Source organism: Rutidosis leptorrhynchoides, chromosome 1, assembly GCF_046630445.1.
Source record: "Rutidosis leptorrhynchoides isolate AG116_Rl617_1_P2 chromosome 1, CSIRO_AGI_Rlap_v1, whole genome shotgun sequence".
Classification (NCBI taxonomy): domain Eukaryota; kingdom Viridiplantae; phylum Streptophyta; class Magnoliopsida; order Asterales; family Asteraceae; genus Rutidosis; species Rutidosis leptorrhynchoides.
In genome coordinates, this window is record NC_092333.1 from 683,464,341 (window position 1) to 683,490,619 (window position 26,279).

Sequence of the window (26,279 nt, forward strand, 5' to 3'; positions counted from 1 at the left end):
CAAAGCCTAAAATGCTCTGTGTTCAATTTCTACTGGAAGATGACATGCTTTTCCGTAAACGAGTTTAAAAGGTGTGGTTCCAATTGAAGTTTTGTAGGTTGTTCTAAAAGCCCAGAGTGCATCCTCCAATTTCATGGACCATTCCTTTGGATTTGATCATATGGTTTTCTCTAGAATACGTTTTAAAGCTCGGTTGGTATTTTCAACTTGTCCACTTGTTTGTGGATGATAAGCGGTTGAGATTTTATGAGTTACTCCATATCTTTTGAGAACTTTCTCAAGTTGATTATTACAAAAATGAGTACCCCGATCACTTATTAAAGCTTTCGGTGTTCTGAACCTAGCAAAAAGACGTTTTAAAAAGTTGACTACAACTCGTGCATCGTTAGTTGGAAGAGCTTGTGCTTTCGCCCATTTAGATACATAATCAATGGCAACGAGAATGTAGAGATTATTATGAGATTTTGGAAATGGACCCATGAAGTCAATACCCCAAATGTCAAATACTTCACATACTTAAATGATATTTTGTGGCATTTCATCACGTTGACTTATTTTTCCGGCCCTTTGACAAGCATCACAGGATTTGCAAAGAAGGTGTGCATCTTTGAAAATTGTAGGCCAATAGAATCCAACATCGTAAACTTTTCTTGCTGTGAGTTGAGGCCCATAATGCCCTCCTGTTGGTCCTGTGTGACAATGGTTTAAGATTTGACTAGCTTCATCTCCGAATACACATCGGCGTATTATTCTATCGGGACAACTTTTAAACAAATGTGGATCTTCCCAGAAATAGTGTTTTATATCACTAAAGAATTTCTTTCGTTTTTGGTACGACAACCCTTTTTCAAGGAATCCACATACTAAGTAGTTTGCATAGTCTGCAAACCATGGAATTTCATTATAATCTATCTTCAATAGATATTCATCAGGAAAATTATCTTGTATGGCCGATTCATTTAGAACTTGTAATTCAGGATTTTCAAGACGAGAAAGATGATCAGCGGCGAGATTTTCTGCTCCCTTTTTGTCTCGGATTTCAATATCGAACTCTTGTAAGAGTAAGATCCAACAGATTAATCTTGGTTTAGCATCTTGTTTCGAAAATAGGTATCTAAGAGCAGAATGGTCGGTATAGACCACCGTTTTAGCTAGAACGAGATATGAACGAAATTTGTCAAAAGCAAAGACAATAGCAAGGAGTTCTTTTTCAGTAGTTGTGTAATTTGTTTGTGCTCCTTGTAACGTCTTACTAGCATAATATATAGGTTGAAATCATTTTTCAATCCTTTGTCCTAAAACGGCTCCCATTGCAAAATTACTTGCATCGCACATTAGTTCAAACGGTAAATTCCAATTTGGAGTTATCATGATCGGCGCATTAGTGAGTTTTTCTTTAAGAATATTAAAAGATTTGATACATTCATCTGAAAAGATGAATGGAGCATCCTTTTCTAGGAGTTTATTCATAGGAGTGGCAATTTTAGAAAAATCTTTTATGAAACATCGGTAAAAACTGGCATGCCCTAGAAAACTCCTAACTCCTATAACATTGGTGGGATGTGAAAGTTTAGCAATTACATCTACTTTAGCTCTATCCACTTCAATTCCTTCCTTTGAAATTTTATGTCCAAGAACGATGCCTTCTTTAACCATGAAATGGCATTTTTCCCAATTAAGAACTAGATTTGATTGTTCGCATCTAATAAGCATTCGTTCAAGATTAACTAGACATGATTCAAATGTATCATCGAAGACTAAAAAGTCATCCATGAAAACTTCCATGCATTCTTCTATCATGTCGTGAAAAATCGCCATCATGCACCTTTGAAAGGTTGCAGGGGCGTTGCAAAGTCCAAATAGCATGCGTTTGTAAGCAAGAGTACCATAAGGGCACGTGAACGTGGTTTTCTCTTGGTCCTCGGGTGCTATTGGAATTTGAAAATATCCGAAAAAACCATCAAGAAAAACTATTTCCGGCTAATCTTTTCAACATTTGATCAATGAAAGGTAAGGGAAAGTGATCTTTTTTAGTGGCGTCATTTAATTTTCTCTAATCAATACAAACACGCCATCCTGTTACAGTCCTAGTAGGAATAAGCTCATTTTTATCATTTGTGATGACAGTCATGCCACCCTTCTTAGGTACACATTGAACTGGGCTTACCCATGGACTATCAGAGATTGGATAAATTAAACCTGCATCTAGTAGTTTAATAATTTCTTTCTTAACAACATCTTGCATATTAGGATTTAGTCTTCTTTGGCGTTGCACATACGTTTTATGACCTTCTTCCATAAGGATTTTATGTGTGCAATACGAAGGACTTATTCCTTTAATGTCATGAATCTTCCATGCAATAGCTGGTTTATGAGCTTTTAGCACAGAAATGAGTTGAGATTTTTCATTTTTCGTAAGAGAAGACGATATTATTACAGGTAATTCAGATTCACCATGTAAATAAGTATATTCTAAATGATTTGGAAGTGGCTTTAACTCTAATGTCGGTGGTTCTTCTATCGATGATTTATATCGATATCTGTCTTTTTCTTTTAGCATTTGAATTTCTTCTGTTGTTGGTTCATATCCATTAGCCATAAGTGTAGCTAACATTTCAGTTTTATCAATTGGTTCAGTTCCTTCTCCTAAAGAACATTCTCCTATTCCTTGTAATTCTGGAAATTCTTCTAACAATTATGCATGTGAATCTATAGTTTGAATATAATAACACGTATCATCTGCAGATTGCGGTTGTTGCATGGCTCTATCAATAGAAAAGGTAACACTCTCGTCCTCTATACTTAGGGTCAGTTTCTTACCAAACACGTCTATTATTGCTTTAGCCGTGTTTAAGAATGGTCTTCCTAATATGAGAGGAACTCGAGAATCTTCTTCCATGTCCAGAATAACAAAATCTACTGGAAATACTAAAGTACCAACTTTAAATAGCATGTTTTCCATTATCCCTCTAGGATATTTTACTGATCGATCGGCTAGTTGTATACTTATTCGTGTTGGTTTCAATTCTCCAAGGTCTAGTTTAGCGTATAGTGAATACGGCATTAAATTTATACTAGCACCTAAGTCTGCCAATGCTTCTATTGAACTAAGACTACCCAGAAAACATGGAATTGTGAAACTTCCTAGATCTGATAATTTTTTGGTATCTTATTCAACAGTACTGCAGAACAATTAGCATTCATTGTAACAGCCGAGAGTTCTTCCATTTTCTTTCTATTTGTGATTAGATCTTTCAAGAATTTGGCATATCTAGGCATTCCTGAAATCACATCAATGAAAGAAAGATTTACATTTATCTGTTTAAACATGTCCAAGAATTTGGATTGCTCGGCTTCAAGTCTCTCTTTTCTCATTTTACTTGGGTAAGGAAGTGATGGTTGGTATGGTTTAACATAAGGTTTAGCTTTAACTGTGTTATCTTCATTAACCTTTTCAACTACCGGTTATATTTCATTATCTTGCTCAGGTTGTGGTTCTTGTGGAGTAGGAATAGCGTCATCAGAAATTACAGGTATTTCAGGTGGTTTAAGTGTAATACCACTTCTTGTGGTAATGGCTTTAGCTGTTTCATTCTGGCAGTTAGCATTTGTATCACTAGGTAGACTTCCCGGTTTTCTTTCACCTATCAACCTTGCTAGGTTGCTTACTTTTTGTTCCAGATTTTGAATAGAAGCTTGTTGATTTCTAAATGCTTGAGCATTTTGTTCATTGGTTTATTTCTGAGATGTGAAAAATTGATTTTGAGATTCAACTAGCTTCGACATCATATCTTCTATATTTGGCTTTTTATCATCGGTTTGTGGTGGTTTGTTTTGAAAATTAGGTCTTTGCTGATTGTAAGTATTATTGGATACTTATTGATTGCTAGGACCTTGTTGGTTGTTGTATGGAACATTTCGGTTATAATTCTAGTTTTGATTGTAGATTGGTCTTGGCGGTTGATAATTATTCTGATAATTATTTCCAGGTCTTTGGTTCATATATGAAACATTCTCTCTTTGTTCCATTGTTTGTTCAATACTGAGACAATCTTTTGTTAAATGTGGTCCTCCACACTGCTCACAACTAATTCGTATTGAGTGAATATCTTTAGTCATCTTTTCCATTCGTCTCTCGACAGTATCTATCTTTGCGGAAATGGAATCGAAGTCATGGCTTGAATCGGCTCTAGCAGCTTTAGATGATCTAACGATATCTTTTTCTTGATGCCACTCATGTGAGTGGGAAGCAGTGTTATCAATAATTTTGTAAGCGTCAGTTGCGGTTTTCTTCATAATGGAACCACCAGCTGCTATATCGATGTCTTTTCTTGTAGTGATGTCACATCTTTGGTAGAATATTTGTACTATTTGACAGGTGTCTAAACCATGTTGCAGACATCCTCTTAATAACTTTCCAAATCTTGTCCACGCTTCATATAGAGTTTCATTTGGCTTTTGCGTGAACGTAACAATTTCTCCTTGAAGTCTCACGACTTTAGATACCGGAAAGAATTGTTTAAGAAAATTTTCAACTAAAACGTCCCATGTATCAATCGCCCCTTCAGGTAACGATTCTAACCAATCTTTGGCTTCTCCTTTAAAGTCCAGGGAAATAACATGAGATATATCCGTTCATCCTCCACTTCTCTTATTTTGAATAAAGTACAAATCCTATTAAAAGTTCGAAGATGTTCATTTGGATCTTCCTTCGGTGCACCACTAAATTGGCATTGATTTGTTACCATGTGTAGGATTTGTCCTTTGATTTCATAATCTGGTGCATTAATGTCTTGTTGAGTAATTGCGTGACCTTGGTCAGTGCGTTTAGCTCTCATTCGGTCTTCCATACTTAGAGGTTCCAGATTTTTCATGATTGAATTTGTTGAATCTGAATCACTAGAGGATTTTGATTTAATGGGTTGTTCCTCGACAATCTCCGTTTGAATGATTGGTGGTTCCGGAGGAAAGATTAATGGTTCAGGATCTCTGAATTGTCCCTAAATATCCTCCGGATTCTCAATTGTGAGGTCGGGTTCAAAAAATGGATTATCGAAAATTTGAATTGGAGTACTTGGTCGACTAGATAACGATTCTAAAGAAAAATCAACGACGACAATATTGGCTAGATGTCTTGATCGAGTTACAGGTGGTGAACGTATAAAAGGTGGTGAACGTTTTGCTCGGTGCATTCACTGAATATCCTATTAGTTATAAAAAAAATAAAAATTATATAAGTTATCAAATTAATAGACTTTTCTGATTTTGCCCACGTTTCGAATAGCCAATAGATGCAACAGGTAGCCAGGACCCTTTAAATCGGAAGCCCACAACTCGCCACTAACAAATCCAACTATTACTACGAACCAGAAAATTTTAGATGTCTATCAATTTAACCACTTAAAATAATTTTTTCGTTGAAGTTTAAAGAAATTTTAGAGAAGAAATAGAAAATTCTATGTCCTAAAAACTAGAGCGTCGTGAAATAAGAAAGAAAAAGAGCGCGTCGGAAAAATGTCAAAAAATAAATGGTCGAAAAATAATAAAAAGAACGTAGCGCGTCGAAACTTAAAAGTCTAAAAACTAAGAATTAAAAGTTGCGTCTAAAAGTATTAAAGCTTAAAAGAAATTCTATATCCAAAACAGTATAAACTTAAAAAGGTACTAAAATCTTAAAAAGGCGTCGCAAAATTCTAAAGCACCTAAATCTTAGTCTAAAGGAAAAGCACTTAAGGGATTTTACGGCGAAGCCTAAAAATCTAGAAATAAAAATAACTATGGCAAAAACTATGACTTAAAACTAAATACGAACGAAAAATACAAATATTACGCTAAAACAAATAAAAAGATACAAAATATAAAAATAAACTTAAAGTTGTAAAAAGTACAATTTTTATGAAAATATTATTTTTATATTTTTATTTTATAAAAGTATTAATTTTATAATTTATTAAAACTAATTAAAACTAAAAATACAAATTAAATCTAAAAACTAAATTAATATTAGAAATTAATTAACTAATAAACCCTAATTAGGGTTTTAATAATAATAATAATAATAATAATAATTAATCCGTAATTAATGCAGTACTAGGATCAGATGTGGTGTGTCCGATCAGCTCATGCGATGGCATGAGCTGAACGTTGTAATTCCATGCGGTCGCATGGTGCTCGGATCCAGTTCAGAAGTTGGGCTTCTACAGTACCAGGCCGAGTGATTACTTATATTTTGTTTTCTGTTTTATAAATATATAAAGTATTTATATAAGATAAATAAAAAAAACTTATATTTTTACAAAAAAAACTACCTATTAGTTTTTTGTAACTAAAAGAAAATACAAACTTTTTAATTTTTTTTTTTATATTTTGAACAACTCTTAAAAATATATATTTTTTGTTTTTCTTTTTATATTTTTGTATTTTTAATATTTAAAACGTATTTTTACAAAAGCGTATTTTTACAAAAGTAAACTAATTTTTTTTATATATAGCGTTTCGCTTCCGGCGTTTAAGCAGTTCCCCGACAGCGGCGCCAAAAATACTTGATGTTAATGCGAAGGGGTACAAAATAGTTATATTTTTACTACAAAATATTATTAAATACGATACAATTTTACACAAGTTTTTTATTTATTTATAGAGTGGATATACCTAAACCTTGCTACAACACTTATAGGCAGTGTACCTAATCGTACAGTAGTGTAGTTTTTAGTAAGTCCGGTTCATCCACAGGGAACTTAGCCAAGTTTAATGCTATATTTTTAAAAACTATATTTGTAAAAATATAATATATATATATATATATATATATATATATATATATATATATATATATATATATATATATATATATATATATATATATATATATATATATATATATATATATATATATATATATATAAGTAGTATTATTATAAAAAGGGTGTTTTTACCGTTTAATGACCGGTTTGTCGATTTTAAAACTTTAGTCGCAGTTAAAATCTAATGTAAAATATTAAATATATAAAAGACTTAATTTAAAGCGTAAAGTAAATAACAATAATTAAAGTGCAATAAATTAAAGTGCGATAAATAAAATGACAATAAATAAAATTGCGATAAAAAGTACGATAATTAAAAAGACAATAAATTAAAGTGTGATAATTAAAAGTGCAATTAAATATGAAATAAAAGAATTATGCTTATTTAAACTTGCGTAATCATGATGTTTGACATGTTGATTTTAGTTTATTACCATGGGTTAATTGTCCTTTGTCCTGGATTATTTAATATGTCCGTCTGATTTTTGTCCATAACAGTCCATCAGTCATAAATATAAAGTGAGAGTGTCCTCGTCAAATTATCCTTATTTCTGAAGTCAAATATTCTAACTAATTGGGGACTTAAACTGTAACAAGGTCTTAATACTTTGTTTAATAATTACACCAGGATATCGACTGCGTGTAACCCAAGGTTTTAATACTTTGTTAACAATTACGCCAAGTGTCATTGTACATAATTCACCCCTGTTTTAATGAGCCCATTAACTATTAATCCATTCCCGTGTTCGGTTAAATGAACGATTATTAGTACTTATAAATATCCCGCCCATCGTGTCCGATCGAGTGTATATGGTTATTTATAGGTACGTCCAATTGTAAATCTTTATATTAAATTAACAAACTATCATTTAATTAAACAAATATAAAGCCCATTAATAGCCCATAGTCTAATTTCCACAAGTGTCGTTCTTTTGTCCAAACCCCAATTACGGTACTGATAAGGCTAAAAAGGAACATATATTTCATAGCAAAATCCCCCAAGAAAGACAAGATTTTAGTTGCAATTGTTCCATTTTCGAGTAATATTCGTTTATTTTAAATAAGTGCGAAGACAAAAGGCGAAAACGAAGATTTGAAGACGCAAAGGTCCAAAAAGCTCAAAAGTACAAGATACAATTAAAAAGGTTCAAATTATTGATGAAGAACGTCTAAAAATGACAAGAGTACAAGTTACAAAACGCAAAGTACACGATATAAAATTGTACGAAAGGGCGTTCGAAAATCCGGAACCGAGGCATGAACCAACTTTCCGCGCTCGACGCAACGGTGTAAAAATTACGAGTCAACTATGCACAAGAATAAAATATAATATTTAAATAATTCATAATAAGAATAATATTAAATAATAAAAAGTTGTTAATTGAGCATAGTTCAGGGGTCGTAAATGAAAATTTCAATTCTAATTTCGCTATAAAAGCGATGATTTACGATCAATTTGAGGAGACTTTCTTCGATCATATTTTCTATCACTTTTTCGATCATCTATCAAATATCTATATCTAATATCCAATATCTATATTCTATATCTCTATCATAATGTTAACTTAATAAGATATAACAATAATCTTAATTTTAATTTTAAATTATGATAATAATAAGATTTATGATAGAGATCGTTTGAGTGTGTAAGTCGAAATTCTGTCCGTGTAACGCTACGCTATTTTTAATCATTGTAAGTTATGTTCAACCTTTTTATATTAATGTCTCGTAGCTAAGTTATTATTATGCTTATTTAAAACGAAGTAATCATGATGTTGGGCTAATTACTAAAATTGGGTAATTGGGCTTTGTACCATAATTAAGGTTTGGGCAAAAGACCGACACTTGTGGAAATTGGACTATTGACTATTAATAGATGGGGGGTATTGTCTAATTGAGTGACAACTCATTGGAGTCTGTCGAACCTATCTTCAAATTAATTAACCTAATAATTAATAATGATTATGGTTGTCCTATTTAGTGACGTTCATATGGAATCTATTATAATCATTTAATTAATTATTCGGGTTGGGTAATTGATTATTCAAACTGATCAAGTGGGTAAATTAATATTCATATCTAATCAAAACAGGGGTAGATTACATACAGTGATAACTGGTGTAATTGTTGACAGAAGTGATAACTGCGTCACAGTTTAAATCCTTAATTAGTTGGAATATTTGAATTCGGGTATAAGGGTAATTTGACAAGGACACTCGCACTTTATATTTATGACCGATGGACTATTATGGATAAAAACCAGATAGGTATCAAATAAACCATGACAAAGGACAATTAACCCGAGTAACAATTAATTAAAATCAAAACGTCAAACATCATGATTACGGAAGTTTAAATAAGCATAATCCTTTTATTTCATATTCTATCGCAATTTTATTTATTGTTATTTTATTTATTGAAATGTCCCGTTCTTATTGATTAAAAACGTTCCATATTAATTGATTTCGTTGCGAGGTTTTGACCTCTATATGAGACGTTTTTCAAAGACTGCATTCATTTTTAAACAAACCATAACCTTTATTTCATCAATAAAGGTTTAAAAAGCTTTACGTAGATTATCAAATAATGATAATCTAAAATATCCTGTTTACACACGACCATTACATAATGGTTTACAATACAAATATGTTACAACAAAATAAGTTTCTTGAATGCAGTTTTTACACAATATCATACAAGCATGGACTCCAAATCTTATCCTTATTTAAGTATGCGACAGCGGAAGCTCTTAATAATCACCTGAGAATAAACATGCTTAAAACGTCAACAAAAATGTTGGTGAGTTATAGGTTTAACCTATATATATCAAATCGTAACAATAGACCACAAGATTTCATATTTCAATACACATCCCATACATAGAGATAAAAATCATTCATATGGTGAACACCTGGTAACCGACAATAACAAGATGCATATATAAGAATATCCCCATCATTCCGGGACACCCTTCGGATATGATATAAATTTCGAAGTACTAAAGCATCCGGTACTTTGGATGGGGTTTGTTAGGCCCAATAGATCTATCTTTAGGATTCGCGTCAATTAGGGTGTCTGTTCCCTAATTCTTAGATTACCAGACTTAATAAAAAGGGGCATATTCGATTTCGATAATTCAACCATAGAATGTAGTTTCACGTACTTGTGTCTATTTTGTAAATCATTTATAAAACCTGCATGTATTCTCATCCCAAAAATATTAGATTTTAAAAGTGGGACTATAACTCACTTTCACAGATTTTTACTTCGTCGGGAAGTAAGACTTGACCACTGGTTGATTCATGAACCTATAACAATATATACATATATATCAAAGTATGTTCAAAATATATTTACAACACTTTTAATATATTTTGATGTTTTAAGTTTATTAAGTCAGCTGTCCTCGTTAGTAACCTACAACTAGTTGTCCACAGTTAGATGTACAGAAATAAATCGATAAATATTATCTTGAATCAATCCACGACCCAGTGTATACGTATCTCAGTATTGATCACAACTCAAACTATATATATTTTAGAATCAACCTCAACCCTGTATAGCTAACTCCAACATTCACATATAGAGTGTCTATGGTTGTTCCGAAATATATATAGATGTGTCGACATGATAGGTCGAAACATTGTATACGTGTCTATGGTATCTCAAGATTACATAATATATAATACAAGTTGATTAAGTTATGGTTGGAATAGATTTGTTACCAATTTTCACGTAGCTAAAATGAGAAAAATTATCCAATCTTGTTTTACCCATAACTTCTTCATTTTAAATCCGTTTTGAGTGAATCAAATTGCTATGGTTTCATATTGAACTCTATTTTATGAATCTAAATAAAAAAAGTATAGGTTTCTAGTCGGAAAAATAAGTTACAAGTCGTTTTTGTAAAGGTAGTCATTTCAGTCGAAAGAACGACGTCTAGATGACCATTTTAGAAAACATACTTCCACTTTGAGTTTAACCATAATTTTTGGATATAGTTTCATGTTCATAATAAAAATCATTTTCTCAGAATAACAACTTTTAAATCAAAGTTTATCATAGTTTTTAATTAACTAACCCAAAACAGCCCGCGGTGTTACTACGACGGCGTAAATCCGGTTTTACGGTTTTTTTCGTGTTTCCAGGTTTTAAATCATTAAGTTAGCATATCATATAGATATAGAACATGTGTTTAGTTGATTTTAAAAGTCAAGTTAGAAGGATTAACTTTTGTTTGCGAACAAGTTTAGAATTAACTAAACTATGTTCTAGTGATTACAAGTTTAAACCTTCGAATAAGATAGCTTTATATGTATGAATCGAATGATGTTATGAACATCATTACTACCTTAAGTTCCTTGGATGAACCTACTGGAAAAGAGAAAAATGGATCTAGCTTCAATGGATCCTTGGATGGCTCAAAGTTCTTGAAGCAAAATCATGACACGAAAACAAGTTCAAGTAAGATCATCACTTGAAATAAGATTGTTATAGTTATAGAAATTGAACCAAAGTTTGAATATGATTTTTACCTTGTATTAGAATGATAACCTACTGTAAGAAACAAAGATTTCTTGAGGTTGGATGATCACCTTACAAGATTGGAAGTGAGCTAGCAAACTTGAAAGTATTCTTGATTTTATGAAACTAGAACTTTTGAAATTTATGAAGAACACTTAGAACTTGAAGATAGAACTTGAGAGAGTTCAATTAGATGAAGAAAATTGAAGAATGAAAGTGTTTGTAGGTGTTTTTGGTCGTTGGTGTATGGATTAGATATAAAGGATATGTAATTTTGTTTTCATGTAAATAAGTCATGAATGATTACTCATATTTTTGTAATCTTATGAGATATTTCATGCTAGTTGCCAAATGATGGTTCCCACATGTGTTAGGTGACTCACATGGGCTGCTAAGAGCTGATCATTGGAGTGTATATACCAATAGTACATACATCTAAAAGCTGTGTATTGTACGAGTACGAATACGGGTGCATACGAGTAGAATTGTTGATGAAACTGAACGAGAATGTAATTGTAAGCATTTTTGTTAAGTAGAGGTATTTTGATAAGTGTATTGAAGTCTTTCAAAAGTGTATAAATACATATTAAAACACTACATGTATATACATTTTAACTGAGTCGTTAAGTCATCGTTAGTCGTTACATGTAAGTGTTGTTTTGAAACCTTTAGGTTAACGATCTTGTTAAATGTTGTTGACCCAATGTTTATAATATCAAAAGAGATTTTAAATTATTATATTATCATGATATTATGATGTACGAATATCTCTTAATATGATATATATATATTAAATGTCGTTACAACGATAAACGTTACATATATGTCTCGTTTCAAAATCATTAAGTTAGTAGTCTTGTTTTTACATATGTAGTTCATTGTTAATATAATTAATGATATGTTTACTTATCATAATATCATGTTAACTATATATATAACCATATATATGTCATCATATAGTTTTTTTTACAAGTTTTAACGTTCGTGAATCACCGGTCAACTTGGGTGGTCAATTGTCTATATGAAACCTATTTCAATTAATCAAGTCTTAACAAGTTTGATTGCTTAACATGTTGGAAACATTTAATCATGTAAACATCAATCTCAATTAATATATATAAACATGGAAAAGTCCGGGTCACTACAGTACCTACCCGTTAAATAAATTTCGTCCCGAAATTTTAAGCTGTTGAAGGTGTTGACGAATCTTCTGGAAATAGATGCGGGTATTTCTTCTTCATCTGATCTTCACGCTCCCAGGTGAACTCGGGTCCTCTACGAGCATTCCATCGAACCTTAACAATTGGTATCTTGTTTTGCTTAAGTCTTTTAACCTCACGATCCATTATTTCGACGGGTTCTTCGATGAATTGGAGTTTTTCGTTGATTTGGATTTCATCTAACGGAATAGTGAGATCTTCTTTAGCAAAACATTTCTTCAAATTCGAGACGTGGAAAGTGTTATGTACAGCCGCGAGTTGTTGAGGTAACTCAAGTCGGTAAGCTACTGGTCCGACACGATCAATAATCTTGAATGGTCCAATATACCTTGGATTTAATTTCCCTCGTTTACCAAATCGAACAACGCCTTTCCAAGGTGAAACTTTAAGCATGACCATCTCTCCAATTTCAAATTCTATATCTTTTCTTTTAATGTCAGCGTAGCTCTTTTGTCGACTTTGGGCGGTTTTCAACCGTTGTTGAATTTGGATGATCTTCTCGGTAGTTTCTTGTATAATCTCCGGACCCGTAATCTGTCTATCCCCCACCTCACTCCAACAAATCGGAGACCTGCACTTTCTACCATAAAGTGCTTCAAACGGCGCCATCTCAATGCTTGAATGGTAGCTGTTGTTGTAGGAAAATTCTGCTAACGGTAGATGTCGATCCCAACTATTTCCGAAATCAATAACACATGCTCGTAGCATGTCTTCAAGCGTTTGTATCGTCCTTTCGCTCTGCCCATCAGTTTGTGGATGATAGGCAGTACTCATGTCTAGACGAGTTCCTAATGCTTGCTGTAATGTCTGCCAGAATCTTGAAATAAATCTGCCATCCCTATCAGAGATAATAGAGATTGGTATTCCATGTCTGGAGACGACTTCCTTCAAATACAGTCGTGCTAACTTCTCCATCTTGTCATCTTCTCTTATTGGTAGGAAGTGTGCTGATTTGGTGAGACGATCAACTATTACCCAAATAGTATCAAAACCACTTGCAGTCCTTGGCAATTTAGTGATGAAATCCATGGTAATGTTTTCCCATTTCCATTCCGGGATTTCGGGTTGTTGAAGTAGACCTGATGGTTTCTGATGCTCAGCTTTGACCTTAGAACACGTCAAACATTCTCCTACGTATTTAGCAACATCGGCTTTCATACCCGGCCACCAAAAATGTTTCTTGAGATCCTTGTACATCTTCCCCGTTCCAGGATGTATTGAGTATCTGGTTTTATGAGCTTCTCTAAGTACCATTTCTCTCATATCTCCAAATTTTGGTACCCAAATCCTTTCAGCCCTATACCGGGTTCCGTCTTCCCGAATATTAAGATGCTTCTCCGATCCTTTGGGTATTTCATCCTTTAAATTTCCCTCTTTTAAAACTCCTTGTTGCGCCTCCTTTATTTGAGTAGTAATGTTATTATGAATCATTATATTCATAGATTTTACTCGAATGGGTTCTCTATCCTTCCTGCTCAAGGCATCGGCTACCACATTTGCCTTCCCCGGGTGGTAACGAATCTCAAAATCGTAATCATTCAATAATTCAATCCACCTACGCTGCCTCATATTCAGTTGTTTCTGATTAAATATGTGTTGAAGACTTTTGTGGTCGGTATATATAATACTTTTGACCCCATATAAGTAGTTCCTCCAAGTCTTTAATGCAAAAACAACCGCGCCTAATTCCAAATCATGCGTCGTATAATTTTGTTCGTGAATCTTCAATTGTCTAGACGCATAAGCAATCACCTTCGTTCGTTGCATTAATACACAACCGAGACCTTGCTTTGATGCGTCACAATAAATCACAAAATCATCATTCCCTTCAGGCAATGACAATATAGGTGCCGTAGTTAGCTTTTTCTTCAATAACTGAAACGCTTTCTCTTGTTCATCATTCCATTCAAATTTCTTCCCTTTATGCGTTAATGCAGTCAAGGGTTTTGCTATTCTGGAAAAGTCTTGGATGAACCTTCTGTAGTAACCAGCTAGTCCTAAAAACTGGCGTATGTGTTTCGGAGTTTTCGGGGTTTCCCACTTTTCAACAGTTTCTATCTTTGCCGGATCCACCTTAATACCTTCTTTGTTCACTATGTGACCGAGGAATTGAACTTCTTCCAACCAAAATGCACACTTTGAAAACTTAGCGTACAATTCTTCCTTCCTCAATACTTCTAACACCTTTCTCAAATGTTCACCGTGTTCTTGGTCATTCTTTGAGTAAATAAGTATGTCATCAATGAAAACAATGACAAACTTGTCAAGGTATGGTCCACACACTCGGTTCATAAGGTCCATGAACACAGCTGGTGCATTAGTTAAACCAAACGGCATGACCATAAACTCGTAATGACCGTAACGTGTTCTGAAAGCAGTCTTTGGAATATCATCTTCTTTCACACGCATTTGATGATACTCGGAACGTAAGTCAATCTTTGAATAAACAGACGAGCCTTGTAGTTGATCAAATAAGTCGTCAATTCTCGGTAGTGGGTAGCGGTTCTTGATGGTAAGTTTGTTCAACTCTCGGTAGTCGATACACAACCTAAATGTACCATCTTTATTCTTGACAAACAAAACAGGAGCTCCCCACGGTGATGTGCTTGGTCGAATGAAACCACGCTCTAAAAGTTCTTGTAATTGGCTTTGCAGTTCTTTCATCTCGCTGGGTGCGAGTCTGTAAGGAGCACGAGCTATTGGTGCAGCTCCTGGTACAAGATCTATTTGAAATTCAACGGATCGATGTGGGGGTAATCCCGGTAATTCTTTCGGAAATACATCGGGAAATTCTTTTGCAATGGGAACATCATTGATGCTCTTTTCTTCAGTTTGAACTTTCTCGACGTGTGCTAGAATAGCATAGCAACCTTTTCTTATTAGTTTTTGTGCCTTCAAATTACTAATAAGATGTAGCTTCGTGTTGCCCTTTTCTCCGTACACCATTAAGGGTTTTCTTTTTTCTCGTATAATGCGAATTGCATTTTTGTAACAAACGATCTCCGCTTTCACTTCTTTCAACCAGTCCATACCGATTATCACATCAAAACTCCCTAACTCTACTGGTATCAAATCAATCTTAAATGTTTCGCTAACCAGTTTAATTTCTCGATTCCGACATATATTATCTGCTGAAATTAATTTACCATTTGCTAATTCGAGTAAAAATTTACTATCCAAAGGCGTCAATGGACAACTTAATTTAGCACAAAAATCTCTACTCATATAGCTTCTATCCGCACCCGAATCAAATAAAACGTAAGCAGATTTATTGTCAATAAGAAACGTACCCGTAACAAGCTCCGGGTCTTCCTGTGCCTCTACCGCATTAATATTGAAAACTCTTCCACGGCCTTGTCCATTCGTGTTCTCCTGGTTCGGGCAATTTCTAATAATGTGGCCTGGTTTTCCACATTTATAACAAACTACATTGGCATAACTTGCTCCGACACTACTTGCTCCGCCATTACTCGTTCCGACACCATTTGTTCCTTTCGTTCTATTAACCCCTGGTCCGTAGACCTCACACTTCGCCGCGCTATGACCATTTCTTTTACATTTGTTGCAAAATTTGGTGCAGAACCCCGAGTGATTCTTTTCACACCTTTGGCATAGTTGCTTCTGATTGTTGTTGTTGTTGCGGTTATTATTGTTGTTGGGATGATTGTTGTAGTTGCTGTTGTTGTTGTTGTTGTTGTTGTTGGGCCGTTTGTTGTAGTTGCGATTGATGTTGCGATTGTTGGGATAATTGTTGCGATTATTGTTGTAATTGCTGTTGTTGTTGTATTGGTGATTCTTATCACCGTTTTCCTCCCACTTTCTTTTGACTTGCTTCACATTGGCCTCTTCAGCAGTCTGTTCTTTAATTCTTTCTTCAATCTGGTTCACTAGTTTGTGAGCCATTCTACATGCCTGTTGTATGGAGGCGGGCTCGTGTGAACTTATATCTTCTTGGATTCTTTCCGGTAATCCTTTCACAAACGCGTCGATCTTCTCTTCCTCATCTTCGAATGCTCCCGGACACAATAGGCACAATTCTGTGAATCGTCTTTCGTACGTGGTAATATCAAATCCTTGGGTTCGTAACCCTCTAAGTTCTGTCTTGAGCTTATTGACCTCGGTTCTGGGACGGTACTTCTCGTTCATCAAGTGCTTGAATGCTGACCACGGTAGTGCGTACGCATCATCTTGTCCCACTTGCTCTAGATAGGTATTCCACCATGTTAACGCAGAACCTGTGAAGGTATGCGTAGCGTACTTCACTTTGTCCTCTTCAGTACACTTACTTATGGCAAACACCGATTCAACCTTCTCGGTCCACCGTTTCAATCCGATCGGTCCTTCAGTTCCATCAAATTCCAAAGGTTTGCAGGCAGTGAATTCTTTGTAGGTGCATCCTACACGATTTCCTGTACTGCTAGATCCAAGGTTATTGTTGGTATGTAGCGCAGCCTGTACTGCGGCTATGTTTGAAGCTAGAAAAGTACGGAATTCCTCTTCATTCATATTCACGGTGTGTCGAGTAGTCGGTGCCATTTCCTTCAAAATAGTTAAATGGAACAAGTTAATCATACAGAATATTAAGAGTAGTTAATAGTATTTCGTAGCATAATATGAACTCATTTATAAAAGCTTTTTCTTCATATTAGCGTTTTATAAGTTTAAATTCGGGTAGTACCTACCCGTTAAGTTCATACTTAGTAGCTAATATACAATTCAACTACTACAATTCTATATGAAAAACTGATTATAATAATATTTCGCGTTCAAACTTTTATACAATATTTTACAAACTTACAATACCGCTTATTTTACATAAAGCATGAAATATAGCACACAATAACTTTGATACAAGATAGTTGTGAAGACAATTCTAGCTAGTACACAAGTCGTTCAGCAAAGGCAATAAAGACACGTAATTCATACGTCCAGAAACAAGTCATGCATTCTGGTTTTACTAGGACTACTTCCCATCCTTGGTCTTGTGCAACATAACCGTTATGGCCGTTGATAAGACAGCGTGTTGTAACGTCATCAAAGGGACGAGGGTTACGTAATGTCCAACAGTCCCGTAATAATCTAAAAACCTCATTTCTTACCCCAATTACCGACTCCGTCACTTGTGGAAACGTTTTGTTTAATAGTTGTAGCCCGATGTTCTTGTTCTCACTTTGGTGAGAAGAGAACATTACTAATCCGTAAGCATAACATGCTTCTTTATGTTGCATGTTAGCCGCTTTTTCTAAATCACGAAGTCCAATATTCGGATATATTGAGTCAAAATAATTTCTTAACCCGTTGCGTAAAATAGCATTTGGGTTCCCCGCAATATATGCATCAAAGTAAACACATCGTAACTTATGGGTTTCCCAATGTGATATCCCCCATCTTTCAAACGAAAGTCTCTTATAAACCAAGACATTCTTGGAACGTTCTTCGAATGTCTTACAAACTGATCTCGCCTTAAATAGTTGTGCCGAAGAATTCTGGCCGACTCTAGACAAGATTTCATCAATCATGTCTCCGGGTAGGTCTCTTAAAATATTGGGTTGTCTATCCATTTTGTGTTTTTAAACTGTAAAATAGACAAGAGTTAGATTCATAAAAAAAATACTTATTAATACAAGCAATTTTTACATATATCATAAAGCATAAGAACACTATATTCCATATATTACACCACACGAATACAACTATCTTATTCCGACTCGCTCGTTTCTTCTTCTTCGGTTTTGGTTCGTTTTGCCAAGTTTCTAGGGATATATGATGTTCCCCTAATACGAGCCGTCGTTGTCCACATTGGTTTAGAAAAACCTGGTGGTTTAGAGGTTCCCGGGTCATTGTTACAACTTAAGGACTTCGGGGGTTGACGATACATATAAAGTTCATCGGGGTTGGAATTAGATTTCTCTATTTTTATGCCCTTTCCCTTATTATTTTCTTTTGCCTTTTTAAATTCAGTTGGGGTAATTTCTATAACATCATCGGAATTCTCGTCGGAATCCGATTCATCGGAGAATTGGTAATCCTCCCAATATTTTGCTTCCTTGGCGGAAACACCATTGACCATAATTAACCTTGGTCGGTTGGTTGAGGATTTTCTTTTACTTAACCGTTTTATTATTTCCCCCACCGGTTCTATTTCTTCATCCGGTTCCGATTCTTCTTCCGGTTCCGATTCTTCTTCCGGTTTCGAATCTTCTTCCGGTTCCTCTTCGGGAACTTGTGAATCAGTCCACGAATCATTCCAATTTACATTTGACTCTTCATTATTATTAGGTGAGTCAATGGGACTTGTTCTAGAGGTAGACATCTATCACATAATGTCAAACACGTTAAGAGATTAATATATCACATAATATTCATATGTTAAAAATATATAGTTTCCAACAAAAATGTTAAGCAATCATTTTTAAAGAAAACACGGTCGAAGTCCAGACTCGCTAATGCATCCTAACAAACTCGATAAGACACACTAATGCAAATATTCTGGTTCTCTAAGACCAACGCTCTGATACCAACTGAAATGTCCCGTTCTTATTGATTAAAAACGTTCCATATTAATTGATTTCGTTGCGAGGTTTTGACCTCTATATGAGACGTTTTTCAAAGACTGCATTCATTTTTAAACAAACCATAACCTTTATTTCATCAATAAAGGTTTAAAAAGCTTTACGTAGATTATCAAATAATGATAATCTAAAATATCCTGTTTACACACGACCATTACATAATGGTTTACAATACAAATATGTTACAACAAAATAAGTTTCTTGAATGCAGTTTTTACACAATATCATACAAGCATGGACTCCAAATCTTATCCTTATTTAAGTATGCGACAGCGGAAGCTCTTAATAATCACCTGAGAATAAACATGCTTAAAACGTCAACAAAAATGTTGGTGAGTTATAGGTTTAACCTATATATATCAAATCGTAACAATAGACCACAAGATTTCATATTTCAATACACATCCCATACATAGAGATAAAAATCATTCATATGGTGAACACCTGGTAACCGACAATAACAAGATGCATATATAAGAATATCCCCATCATTCCGGGACACCCTTCGGATATGATATAAATTTCGAAGTACTAAAGCATCCGGTACTTTGGATGGGGTTTGTTAGGCCCAATAGATCTATCTTTAGGATTCGCGTCAATTAGGGTGTCTGTTCCCTAATTCTTAGATTACCAGACTTAATAAAAAGGGGCATATTCGATTTCGATAATTCAACCATAGAATGTAGTTTCACGTACTTGTGTCTATTTTGTAAATCATTTATAAAACCTGCATGTATTCTCATCCCAAAAATATTAGATTTTAAAAGTGGGACTATAACTCACTTTCACAGATTTTTACTTCGTCGGGAAGTAAGACTTGACCACTGGTTGATTCACGAACCTATAACAATATATACATATATATCAAAGTATGTTCAAAATATATTTACAACACTTTTAATATATTTTGATGTTTTAAGTTTATTAAGTCAGCTGTCCTCGTTAGTAACCTACAACTAGTTGTCCACAGTTAGATGTACAGAAATAAATCGATAAATATTATCTTGAATCAATCCACGACCCAGTGTATACGTATCTCAGTATTGATCACAACTCAAACTATATATATTTTAGAATCAACCTCAACCCTGTATAGCTAACTCCAACATTCACATATAGAGTGTCTATGGTTGTTCCGAATATTATATAGATGTGTCGACATGATAGGTCGAAACATTGTATACGTGTCTATGGTATCTCAAGATTACATAATATATAATACAAGTTGATTAAGTTATGGTTGGAATAGATTTGTTACCAATTTTCACGTAGCTAAAATGAGAAAAATTATCCAATCTTGTTTTACCCATAACTTCTTCATTTTAAATCCGTTTTGAGTGAATCAAATTGCTATGGTTTCATATTGAACTCTATTTTATGAATCTAAATAAAAAAAGTATAGGTTTCTAGTCGGAAAAATAAGTTACAAGTCGTTTTTGTAAAGGTAGTCATTTCAGTCGAAAGAACGACGTCTAGATGACCATTTTAGAAAACATACTTCCACTTTGAGTTTAACCATAATTTTTGGATATAGTTTCATGTTCATAATAAAAATCATTTTCTCAGAATAACAACTTTTAAATCAAAGTTTATCATAGTTTTTAATTAACTAACCCAAAACAGCCCGCGGTGTTACTACGACGGCGTAAATCCGGTTTTACGGTTTTTTTCGTGTTTCCAGGTTTTAAATCATTAAGTTAGCATATCATATAGATATAGAACATGTGTTTAGTTGATTTTAAAAGTCAAGTTAGAAGGATTAACTTTTGTTTGCGAACAAGTTTAGAATTAACTAAACTATGTTCTAGTGATTACAAGTTTAAACCTTCGAATAAGATAGCTTTATATGTATGAATCGAATGATGTTATGAACATCATTACTACCTTAAGTTCCTTGGATGAACCTACTGGAAAAGAGAAAAATGGATCTAGCTTCAATGGATCCTTGGATGGCTCAAAGTTCTTGAAGCAAAATCATGACACGAAAACAAGTTCAAGTAAGATCATCACTTGAAATAAGATTGTTATAGTTATAGAAATTGAACCAAAGTTTGAATATGATTTTTACCTTGTATTAGAATGATAACCTACTGTAAGAAACAAAGATTTCTTGAGGTTGGATGATCACCTTACAAGATTGGAAGTGAGCTAGCAAACTTGAAAGTATTCTTGATTTTATGAAACTAGAACTTTTGAAATTTATGAAGAACACTTAGAACTTGAAGATAGAACTTGAGAGAGTTCAATTAGATGAAGAAAATTGAAGAATGAAAGTGTTTGTAGGTGTTTTTGGTCGTTGGTGTATGGATTAGATATAAAGGATATGTAATTTTGTTTTCATGTAAATAAGTCATGAATGATTACTCATATTTTTGTAATCTTATGAGATATTTCATGCTAGTTGCCAAATGATGGTTCCCACATGTGTTAGGTGACTCACATGGGCTGCTAAGAGCTGATCATTGGAGTGTATATACCAATAGTACATACATCTAAAAGCTGTGTATTGTACGAGTACGAATACGGGTGCATACGAGTAGAATTGTTGATGAAACTGAACGAGAATGTAATTGTAAGCATTTTTGTTAAGTAGAGGTATTTTGATAAGTGTATTGAAGTCTTTCAAAAGTGTATAAATACATATTAAAACACTACATGTATATACATTTTAACTGAGTCGTTAAGTCATCGTTAGTCGTTACATGTAAGTGTTGTTTTGAAACCTTTAGGTTAACGATCTTGTTAAATGTTGTTAACCCAATGTTTATAATATCAAAAGAGATTTTAAATTATTATATTATCATGATATTATGATGTACGAATATCTCTTAATATGATATATATATATTAAATGTCGTTACAACGATAAACGTTACATATATGTCTCGTTTCAAAATCATTAAGTTAGTAGTCTTGTTTTTACATATGTAGTTCATTGTTAATATAATTAATGATATGTTTACTTATCATAATATCATGTTAACTATATATATAACCATATATATGTCATCATATAGTTTTTTTTACAAGTTTTAACGTTCGTGAATCACCGGTCAACTTGGGTGGTCAATTGTCTATATGAAACCTATTTCAATTAATCAAGTCTTAACAAGTTTGATTGCTTAACATGTTGGAAACATTTAATCATGTAAACATCAATCTCAATTAATATATATAAACATGGAAAAGTCCGGGTCACTACATTTATCGTCATTTATTTATTTTACGCACTTTAATTATTGTCATTTATCTTTACGCTTAAAAATATAAAATCGACAAACCGGTCATTAAACGGTAAAAACCCCCCTTTTATAATAATATTACTACTTATATATATATATATTTATATAAATATAGTTTTATAAAAATATAGTACGTAATCACTAGCTCCCTGTGGAACGAACCGGACTTACTAAAAACTACACTACTCTACGATCAGGTACACTGCCTATAGTGTTGTAGCAAGGTTTAGGTATATTCCATCCGTAAATTAATAAAACTTGTGTCATATTTTGTAGTATTTCCTAGTAAAAATAATACTATTTCGTACCCTCACGCTACATCATCAAGTTTTTGGCGCCGCTGCCGGGGAGCGCTAAAACGCTATATTTTTAAATATAATAATATTGAAATAGAATATAATAATATAATAATATTGAAATAGAATATAATAATATAATAATATTTTAGAATCAAAATTTGATACGTAAATTTTAAAAAGTCGTATTTATTAAATACTTCAGGGGTATATTATGTAACTTATAATTAATAATTTCTATCATGTCGCTTTCATGTGAATAGTAAATTAATTAATTTATTTTCATTTACTATTCATGAATAGTAAATGAATTAAAAAAAAAATTTTGAAAAAAAAATTATTAATTTGTAAAAAAAAAATCGTTTTTTTTTTTAAAAAAAAAAAATTGTAAAAAAAAAACGTTTTTTTTAGAAAAAAAAATTCGTTTTTTAAAAAAAAAAAAAAAAAAAAATTTAAAAAAAAAAATTGTGTAAAAAAAAATTGTTTTTTAAGAAAAAAATCGTTTTTTTTTTAAAAAAAAAATTTAAAAAAATTTTTTTTTTTAAAATAATAAATAATAATTTTTTTTTTAAGTTTTATTACCTTTAGATTTTTAGACTATAGTTACAATTTTTAGTATTAAGTTTAGTTTTGCATAGTTATTTTTATTTCTAGAATTTTTAGGTTTGCCGTAAAATCCCTTAAGTGCTTATTCCTTAGACTAAGATTTATGTGCTTTAGAATTTTGCGACGCCGTTTTTCGCGCTACTTTCTTATTTTTATTTTTCGACGCCTATTTTTCGACCTTTTTCGAAGCGTTTTTTTTTCTTTCTTATTTCTCGCTATTCTAGTTTTAGGATAAGATTTTTATTCTACTTCTTATCTAAATTTCTTAAAATTACGAAAATTTATTTTAAGTGGTTAAATTGATAGACATCAAAATTTTCTGGTTCGTAGTAATAGTTGGATTTGTACGTGGACCGGGTTATTGGAGCCAAACAGTCCTCAATTATATTGAGACCAAACGAATCCTGCCCCTCTGCTGCATCTTTTGGCTATTCGAAACGTGGGCAAAATCAGAAAAGTCTATTGATTGGATAACTTATTATAATTTTTCTTTCCTTTTTAAAAACTAATAGGATATTCAGTGAATGCACCGAGCAAGACGTTCGCCGCCGGTCATACGTTCACCACCTGTAACTAGATCAAGACATTTAGCAAATATAACCGCCGTTGATTTTTCTTTAGAATCGTCATCCAGTCGACCAAGTACTTCAGTTCAAATTTCCGATAATCCATTTTTTGAACCCGACCTCACAATTGAGAATCCGGAGAATATTCAGGAACGGTTCGTAGATCCTGAACCACTAAACTTTCCTCCGGAACCACCAATCATTCAAACAGAGATTGTTGAGGAACGAACCATTAAATCAGAATCATCTAGTGATACCGATTCAACGAATTCAATTATGGAAGTAACGGAACCTCTAAGTATGGAAGATCGAATGAGAGCTAAACGCACGGGCCAAGGTCACGCCATTATTAAGCCAGAAGTTAATGCTCCAGATTATGAAATCAAAGGACAAATTCTACATATGGTAACTAATCAGTGCCAATATAGTGGTACGCCAAAAGAAGATCCCAACGAATATCTTCGTACCTTTAATAGGATCTGTACACTATTCAAAATTCGAGAAGTGGAGGATGAACAGATATATCTCATGTTGTTTCCCTGGACTTTAAAGGGAGAAGCCAAAGATTGGTTAGAATCGTTACCTGAAGGGGCGATTGACACATGGGATGTCTTAGTTGAAAATTTTCTTCAAAGATTCTTTCCGGCATCTAAAGCCGTGAGACTTCAAGGAGAAATTGTTACGTTCACACAAAAGTCAAATGAAACTCTATATGAGGCGTGGACAAGATTTGGAAAGTTGTTGAGAGGATGTCCTCAACACGGTTTAGACACTTATCAAATAGTACAAATATTCTACCAAGGTGTCAACGTTGCTACACGAAAAGACATCGACATAACAGCTGGTGGTTCCATTATGAAGAAAACCGCAACTGAAGCTTACAAAATTATTGATAACACAGCCTCCCACTCTCATGAGTGGCACCAAGAGAAAGATATATATCGTTCATCTAAAGCGGCTAGAGCCGATTCTAGCCATAACTTTGATTCCGTTTCCGCAAAAATAGATGCTTTGGAGAGACGAATGGAAAAGATGACTAAAGACATTCACGCAATACGAATCAGTTGTGAGCAATGCGGTGGACCACACTTATTGAAAGATTGTCACATTGAACTAACGATGGAACAACGTGAGAATGTTTCCTATATGAACCAAAGGCCGGGAAATAATTATCAAAATAATTATCAACCGCCAAGGCCAAACTTCAATCGAAATCAAAACATTCTTTACAATCCAAAAGGACCCGACAATAACTCGTATAACCAACAAGGTCCGAATAACCAACCAACTCAAAACAACACTTTCAATCAACAAAGACCTGGCTTATATAAACCACAACAACAAACCGAAGAGAAAAAGTCAAATCTGGAAGAAGTGGTATTTAAGCTAGTTGAATCTCAAACACAATTTATTGAAACTCAAACTCAAACGAATGAGAGGTTTGATCAGTCATTTAGAACTCAACAAGCTTCTATTTTGAATCTAGAAAAACAAGTAGGTACTCTTGTTAGATTGATGAGTGAAAGGAAACAAGGAAAGCTACCGAGTAATACTGAAGTAAATCCTCGGAATGAAAATGTTAATATGGTTTCAACAAATTCTGAAAAACTAGCATCGGAAGATGGGAAGGTTTTAGATGAGAGTAACAATGAAGAAGTTACACCACCACCACCCGAGTATGTAAAGCCAGTGGTGGCACCATACAAACCACCCATCCCGTTTCCAAGAAAAGGAGTTGAGTATGAGCAAGTAATAGGTAATAAAGTTGGTGATACCATTGGAAAGAAGAAGAAGAAGAAGAATAAGAAAGTACAAGAAACAAAAGCCGTAGAAGTAAACCCGGTGAAGACAGTTCCACCAAAACCTCCACTTAGGGTAGGTGATCCGGGTGAATTTATTGTTCCTTGTCTACTTAGTGATTGTGTCATGTATGATGCACTAGCAGATTTAGGTGCGAGTGTAAGTGTTATGCCTCTTTCCTTATATAAGAGATTAGGTGTAGGTGAGTTAACTCCAACGGATATGAGTGTTCGACTCTTTGATCAAACCATTAAGCACCCAGTTGGAATTGCTGACAACCTACCCATTCAAGTAGGTAATTTAACCTTTCTAGTCGAATTCATTGTCATTGACATAGAAGAGGACCCAAACATTCCTCTAATTTTAGGTCGACCATTCTTAGCGTCCACCGGGGCGTTCTTTGATGTAAGAAACGGTAGAATGACACTTAGTAGTGGTGACAAATCGATCACCTTTATGATTCGAAAGTCTAAATCTCCACCAACCAAAACTGTTGAACCAGCAAAAATGATTGGTAAGAACCATGTTGTTTTACCAACTCCAACGGTAGTGCTTAGCAATAATAAAACGCCTAAGTGTGGGAAAAATGAAGTAACACCTAATGATAACTTCATAACAAGGAACCCCATTGTTGATACGAAATTAAATGA